Source organism: Cebus imitator, unplaced genomic scaffold (assembly GCF_001604975.1).
Source record: "Cebus imitator isolate Cc_AM_T3 unplaced genomic scaffold, Cebus_imitator-1.0 Scaffold188, whole genome shotgun sequence".
Lineage (NCBI taxonomy): Eukaryota > Metazoa > Chordata > Mammalia > Primates > Cebidae > Cebus > Cebus imitator.
In genome coordinates this window covers 3,938,444-3,947,003 of record NW_016107503.1, presented here as the reverse complement: position 1 = coordinate 3,947,003, position 8,560 = coordinate 3,938,444, and the positions used below count along the sequence as shown (strand labels likewise).

General features: G+C 40.5%; 1 pseudogene; it reads right to left on the bottom strand.

The window, feature by feature from the left end:
• Window positions 1-8,560, bottom strand: part of LOC108316398 — a 30,871-nt pseudogene that overhangs the window by 6,314 nt on the left and 15,997 nt on the right.

Below are 8,560 nucleotides of genomic sequence, written 5' to 3'. Positions count from 1 at the left end.
GCTGAAAGAAATATTTGCTTGCAGTTTGTGGAGCAAGTCCCGTCACAGGAGTGGATATGGACACTCAGGGAATGGGTGACAGTGCCATTTCCCAGATCAACGAATCGATTTGTGGTCCAGGGGCTAGCTGTGGTTTTTCCTGGATTGCTGCTATCACTGCCTTAGTAACTCTCTTATTTTGCTTGGCCTCTAAGGTGTCTCTATTGTTAAAGACATTTTGGGCAATTTTTAACAACTGAGATAAATTCATTCTCTGGAACCTCTCTAATTTTTGCAATTTTCTTTTGATGTCTGGGGCAGACTGGGAAAAAAAGCAGCCAGCAACTCCTGTGGACCCTGAGTTACAGTTCCTACCTCGGAGAGTTTGCTGGGCTTGTGGGCCACTCCCCTAACCCCTTCTATAAGATACTGGTGAAAAGTGTTCAGAGCCCGGTGACCCCCCCCCCCAAGGTGTTGAGGTCCCATTGGGGTCAGGTAGAGGGAAAAAAAACTTTTTCCTCTCCCTGGACCTATGATGGCTTTCAGGGCTTCCTGTCTAATTTTGCCTTTTTCCTCCGTGGTGAACAGAATTAGTAATAATTGTTGGCAGTTGTCCCAAGTGGGACGATGCATCTGGAATACAGATTTTAAGAGTCCTGTCAAAGCCTGGGGCCTCTCAGAGAAGGGGGGATGTTGAGTTTCATTGTGAAACCTTGGCAACATCACCGCCTTAAATTCCCCGGCCTCCCAGCACTACCCCCTCCCAGGGAACTTTCCATCTGGGCAGGTACCTAGCCCTCCCCCTCTCGCCATCTTAGCAGTTCTCCAGTACAACCCCCTCCCGGGAACTCTTAGCAGTTCCCCAGCACTTCCCTCCTGCACAGCCCCTCACACTGGATGCATCTCTGCCGGCTTGCAGGCCACAGAAATCCCCTTTGCCATGCCATGGGTGCTGCCAGTTTTGGGTTTAGCACGGCAGTCCTCCCTTTCCAAGACGCACCCCCAACAGAAGACAATCGGGGTCGCCCATTCTTTGTTCACATCCCCTTCTTGTCAAGTAACTTATATAACTGGAAGGTGATAGAGATCAAAGAGAGGGCCGAAACACCAAGTGCTGGCACGAGCTTTAAGAGCAAGGGAAAGCTGCCGGGCTAAACCCAAAACTGGCAGCACCCATGGCATGGCAAAGGGGATTTCTATGGCCTGCAAGCCGGCAGAGATGCATCCAGTGTGATGGGCTGTGCAGGAGGGAAGTGCTGGGGAACTGCTAAGAGTTCCCGGGAGGGGGTTGTACTGGAGAACTGCTAAAACGGCGAGAGGGGGAGGGCTAGGTACCTGCCCAGATGGAAAGTTCCCTGGGAGGGGGTAGTGCTGGGAGGCTGGGGAATTTAAGGCGGTGACGTTGCCAAGGTTTTACAATGAAACTCGACAACTGGAAGTACTTGGCAGGGCAGCAGCAATCTTGCTGTGTTTTATATAACATGCATCCTTGGGCAGGTTGCCCTTAAATCTTACACTGTGGTGAAGGGATTTCTTTTTGTAATGCTGCAGTAGGGTTGGTGTACTTAGTTCTGTTCTTGTCTAGTACATCTAATAAATGTATCATATTATTTCCACATGGGGGAAATAAGGCAGTACTTTCCTTTTTATACTTCTGTGCTTAAAATTCTCTTTCCTAGTCAAAAAATGCCCAACTCTGTGTCTGCTTTCTGCTTGTTAAGGTTTTTCTCCCTGACTTTTCTTGGGCTAAAGACAGGCCTTTTCCACCAGTACATCACTGCTATCGTCATTAACAGCATAATTATGCAAGCATATTTAATGCTGACTTTAATTTAATATGTAATACATATGGTAATCGTAGGGTAATACCCATAACAACTGTAGTTTCTTACTTGGCCATGAGAATGCTTATTTAAGTTCCACTCTGGCAAAATCTTGTCATATCAAAAGACTTTGGAAAGGGGATTCCCTTTGGTGTTTGGTCTTCTACTTAGAAAATACCTATTGCAGTTAGAGTTTATCTTGTGGTATTCATCTTTGTATTTTGAAGATAATAAGATTTGAATTAAATTGATATACACAGAGGGGAACCCATTTTTTTGATTCAATGTCAATTATACATGAGATAATCCACAGTTACTCATTGTGGAATTGTTGAGACTATGAAAGACTCATTGTCTTTGTGGTCAGCTCTTCCTTAAATAGTGTAACAATACCCCCACCTCTGCTTGCTTGCTTTCCCTTCCTTCCAATGACAAAGAGAATGAGAAATTTCCTGTTGTGCATTCAATTCTTATTTTAAATAAGACTAAATATAGGCATTGTACCTGACATTGCCACATTTCTACCAATGTTTCAGCTTAAAGTGCTAGTGTTTAAAAACACTTTCAAGGGATAAGACCTTCCGTACTTTGCCTATTTGAAGAATCAGTGGTAGGAGCAGTGAAGGAAATTCTATGGAGTACATTTCTAAAATAACACATTTCTGAAAGCATAAATGAGTTTATTCAGGTTCTAACCCTTTGCTGTACACAAGCAGACAGAAATGCATCTGTTACGTAAATGAGAAAAAGCTATTATGCTGATGGAGCATGCTTTTTAAATCCTTTAAAAACACTCACCACATAAACTTGCATTTGAGCTAGTGTGTTCTTTTCGTTAATGTGTGTTCTCCTTTCTCAGAATTGCCAGTGTGTACCTGGCTTAACTCAACAACAGTTTTTTCTGGATTCCTTATTAGATTTATTTAACCTAATTATGTTCTGATATTGCAAATATTACCGTAAGTGGGTAAAAGTAAAATTCCTCTTCTGAAAAAAAGAAAGAAAGAAAGAAAAGAAAGAAAGAAAGAAAGAAAAGAAGAAAGAAAGAAAGAAGAAATAAATAAATTAATTAATAAATAAATTAATTAATTAATTCTAGTCAAAATTTTTGTTCTGGTATTATTTCTTCAAAGTCAACCACTTGTAAAATTAAGCAAACAAACAAACAAAATAGTGGGTTCTTAGGAAATGGTTTCCCTGCTTTCGGTATACAGGGAAAAACACAATTAAGGTGAATAAAAAGAAAGTCTCATAGGCAGAACATTGGAGAAAAAACGGAATTTAACACATTTGTAACAGATTAAGAGAAAGAGAATCTGAAATCGATTCTGCTAGAACTATGAGGCTGAGATTCTGGAATTAAGATAACAGTCATCTTTATTCTTGGACAGCTGTTTCTTAGGACTGGATTGCTCATCAAACACTTATGTGGTTCACTCCCTTCAGGTCTTTGCCAAATGACACCTTATCAGGTTTGCCTTCCCTGCACATCCTATCCACAACAGCTATCTCACTGGCCAAAGGGTACAAGCTTTCAGGCACAAGATGAATATGTTTTGGGAATCCAATGTATAGCATGGTGACTTTAGTTAATAATACTGCATTATTTACTTGAGTTAGTCATTCTATGGTATTTACTTCAAATGTGCTAAGAGAGTAGATCTTCAGTGTCTTCACACTGAAGCATAAAATGTGTAGTCAAGGATGTGTTAATTTGATCGTGGGAATCATTTCACAATGTATACATATATCAAAGTATCATGTTGCACACCTTGAATATAGACAATATCTGCAATTATACCTCAATAAAGCTGGGGGAAAAAAACTTTAAAGAACCAGCAATCTCTTCTCTATCCTCAAAATCCATTACTGTGTTACTTTTTTTTTTTTTAATGTACTTACCAGCATCTGATATACAGCTCTCTCTGCTTCCCCTACATGAAATGTAAGTTTCCTAAAGGCAACTTGGTGCTGAATCTCAAGCACCCAGTACTGTGTCTGGCACATCATAGGCACTCACTACATATTTACAAAGTGAGTCAATTACACACATAAACATTTTTATCAGACCATGTGATCAGGGGAATTTCAATCTCAAAATCACCAAATTCAGTTTCATTTCAAATCCCAGTTTTCTAAGATAGATGATGACACAATAATGGAAAGATCTAGAATTTCTGTTAACTATGAATGCACAGAAAGTCTGCATTTAACCAGAAAATCTGGAAATAATAAATTGATATTAAAATCACTGAGGGTATAAGATGATGAATCATAACACCAACTGTCTCTGAGGAAAAGTACTATTTTAAGTGAGAAGCTGAGCTCTTGTCATGATTTCAAAGGGAAATACGAGAAAAAAACTTCCATTTTTCAGTAAGTAAAATTTGGGCTCTTGGGGGATTTCAATGTAACCATTTTAGAAGTATCAGTGTATTAAGAAAGTACCTTAATAAAAGCATCTGTGAAAACTGTGGGGAAAAAACATAATAACGTACAAGATATACACTGCGCCCCATCTGCCTTGGCACTCTTTTTCTAGTAGTAGTTAAGAGTTTTTGGCAGTGCTCCTCCAATGCAGTCCGTGAGCCAGCAGCATCACTATCACCTGGAAACTTGTTAGAAATGCAAATTCTTCAGTCCCATCTATACCTCCTAATTTCTATCTCTGAAGTTGAGCTCCACAGTCTATGTCTTTAAAAAGCATTCAGGTGATTTCTTTTGCCTGTCAAATTAGAGAAGCAGATCTAGAAGAATACAACCATTAATATTCTCGAGTTGAAAAATCTCCTGGAAGTTCCATCATCTTCATTATTCTATTACTCGCACGGCATAATTTTTTTTCTGAGGTATAATAAAGACTGATTCTTCCAAATCACGAACAGGTTTAAAAGAAAACTCAAAGATGCTAGCCTCTTGCCAGACTTAAATAATTTAGAATAATTTTGTTAGGTCTATTTTAGAAACAATTTCTGAAGCACATAGCAGGACTTTTCTAACAAGATGTGTATTTACTTCAGTGGGGCTACAATCAGAACGGTGGAGTATAATCCTTTTACAATAGAAGGAAACATAAGAAAATATTATGGGGTCAAATAACACAGGCAAGAAAGAGCCTTTCTTCCTCTAAAAACTGACTAGGGGGATTCTGAGCTACTGGTCTCTGAAATGCAGTACAAGTCAACTAAGAGACTTTAGATTTGAGGAGAAAACAAATGGAAATGAGGAAAAGCTAAGAATTTACTCCTGGCCAGGGCATGGTGGCTCAGGCCTGTAATCGCAGCACTTTGGGAGGCCGAGGTGGGTGGATCACTTGAAGTCAGGAATTGGAAACCAGCATGGCCAAATGGTGAAACCTCATCTCTACTAAAAACACAAAAATTAGCTGAGCGTGGTGGTGCATGCCTGTAATCCCAGCTACTTAGGAGGCTGAGGCAGGAGAATCGCTTGAACCCAGGAGGCAGAGCTTGCAGTGAGCTGAGATCATACCACTGCACTCCAGCCAGGGTGACAGAGGCAGATGCGACCTCAAAAACAAAAAAATATACTTCTGAAATACTGTGAAAGTAGTATACCCCATATTGTAATGAGATTATTCACTCTCTCATCATGACCTTTGAAAAATGCAATCTTTTTTTCCTAAGATAACTCAGATTTAACAAAAACTAAGTAAACAAACATGTTGAGTGTAAGTTTTCCCATACCTTTGCTGAAAATACAAAGTTATCACTCAAGTCTTAATAATTTAGAATCAAAATCAAAACACTCCACAACACCTACTCCTTTCTCTCAAAATGATTAATTAAGGGGAAAAAAAAGTATGTAATGAAGCTAACGGATACGTGTATTGTTTAGGCACCCTTCCAAATGTAAAATTTTCAAAACAATTTTTCATACTTTGATGATCGATATAAAAGTGTGGTCTAAGGCCAGGCACAGTGGCTCACACCTATAATTCCAGCACTTTGGGAAGCTAAGGCAGGATGATTGCTTGAGCCCAGGTCTTCAAGGCCAGCCTGCACAAAGAGAGACCCCCATCTCTAAATAAATAAGTAAATAAATAAAACTGTGGTCTAGGAAATAAATTGAAGGAAAGAAACTAACAGAGTTGACTGTCAAATACATAAACAGACACACATCCATAGTCTGCAAATGCTTCCAATTTGCAGACTATAAATGCACTATGTGATACTTTTCTGCTAAGCGCATTAGTCCTTACTTGGCTTTCCTGCTCCCTGGAGTTCATAGGCTGAAGCAGGCCTTGAATCTCCTTCATGTTCCACCACTTGTTTGTTTCGATCACTCAGAAGGTCCTGCAGCATCCTTTCCTTTTGCTGTAGATGCTGGTACAGCTCCTCCGCTACCTCGCTCCGCCCTGGTCCAAGTTTGCAGAGCAATGTTGCACTAAGATCCTAATACAGAAGGGACACTGTAAGTTTCTGAAGGAAAGAACCACCTCTAGTAAATAGCACAGGACTTAAAAGACTATCACAGAAGAAGGAGCCATGAGATTCTTGAAAATAAGTATCGTGTTTTATTCATTTTTGTTTTGCCAGGCCTGGAGCACAGAAATCTCTAAATACATGTCCCAGGAATGAATACTAACAATATAGAAAACTATCTCTAGTGGCCACTTACGTACACATTGTTTTCTGAAATAAGTCTTTATCCTATTTTTTCAGGGCATGTAACAATTAATGTTAGATGTGGATAAATGGACACTCAGTTCATTTACTTATTTTCTTCCCAGTGTAACCTTATAGAGGGAAGCACAAAACAATAAGCTGAAAGGAAAACTAAACACTGTATTTGCTATCAGAGTGATCGTTTCTATTTCTGTACTGCCCAAAGGTACATGGTGAAGGAAACAGAGGAACCATACTGCCTAGGTTACTGGATCTGCTACTTATTAGCTATGTTGGCTTGGACAGGGTACTTAGCTTCAGAAGTAAGTACCTCCTCTATAAAACAGGGACAATAGTATGTGCCTCATGGACTTTGTGTAGAAAACACAATATAATAGTTGCACCCTGGCAGTGCTTCAGTAAAAGTAAGAGAGAGCGAGAGAAAATGAGAGAGAATATGTGTATTTATGTATGAACAAGAATTGGAAATAAATCAGATGTGAACAGAAATCAACATTCACTGGCTCTCCTCACAAAGTTCATATTACAAAAGAAAGTAGAAATGCTAAAATCTCTCACTTTCTAATCTGCAATGATGGAACTAATGACTCATATTTTTGGTTTTCTCCCCGCTTGTAAAGCAGACGCCCCGGTTTTCAGAAAATGATGGAACAGGGTCCTGCTTCAGGCTTAGAGTACAAGTGGGAGAGGAACACCAAGTCAGACACAGGTTTGGCTCTTACCTGCCTAGCAGCTTCACTGGAGGAGGGCAGCCTCTCTAAGCCATGATCTCGCTCTCTCAGCAAGACGAAGCTGGCGCGGTTCTTTTTCTTTCTCTTCCAGAGCAAAAGAATTTTTCATCTATAGGCCACCGGAAGGAAAGGAAGACTCCTAGAGCTCTGTAAGGTTCACTATTCTCATCACTCTTATTCAACAGGATGGCAAATCCCGAAGAGGAAATTTAAGTAGACACAGATTTCTGTCACACGCAGTAGGCAAAATGATGATACATACCTTCAGAACAACATCTTTATCATATATTCGCTGGCAAAGTTTCTCAAACAACATTTCTTTTGCTTGTTCAAGGGCTTTGCCTGAGTTATCTCCAACTATAGGAGCTCCTGAAATTTCTGAGCCAAAAAATAGTTTCTTTTATTTCTTTATCCAAGATTAACTAAATCGCCAAGTAATTTGTTAGTCATTCCGGACAAAAAACAACAAGATGCAGCTGGGCGGTGGCTCGGGTTGTAATCCCAGCACTTTTGGGTGGGGGATGTGGGTCACGAGGTCAGGTGTGCTCAAGACCAGCTTGACCAACACAGTGAAACCCGTCTCTACTAAAAACACAAAAATTAGCTGGGCATGGTGGCGCCCGCTTGTAATACCAGCTACTTGGGAGGCTGAGGCAGGAGAATCGCTTGAAACTGGGAGGTGGTGGTTGCAGTGAGCCGAGATTTCGCCACTGTACTCCAGCCTGGCAACAGAGTGAGACTCCATCACAAAAAATAAAAAATAACAAGATGAAATCACTCTCCTCAAAAGCAACAAGTTTAGCAGAGATAACAGACATAGAAATTGTTAACTATTCTGCAACACACAACAGACACAACAGAACTCACTGCTCTGCAACACAGGCTACCCTGCTAGGGTAACCCAGGCTGCACCGGCTAACTCAGCCTGCGGGTGTCAGTAAAGACCTCACAGAGGAGGTACGTTTACAGGGAATCTTCATCAACACACTAGGATTTCCCAGGTGAACAAGGGAGAGGAAGGTATGCTAGTCAGAGAAAAAAAATTATGCACATTATGCATACAGTGAAAACATTGTACATTCAGTGAAATGTAGTGGATTGCATGTGACTGAAGCTTAGAGTAGGCGGCAGAACCGATCAGTCTCTTCTTAATGCTCCATTTTCCCTTCAAACTTTTATTCTATCATCAAAATCACTCTAGGTTTCGGTACAGTTTGCCTTCATCTATTAAACCGAGAGCAGTAGCCTAATCTTTGGCCTTCCCAACACCCAGAAAAGGGTTTGATTCACAGAGGTGCTTAACAACTATTTTCTGAATATTAAGTCTTCATAAAAGACTTCACAGCCGGGCGCGGTGGCTCAAGCCTGTAATCCCAGCACT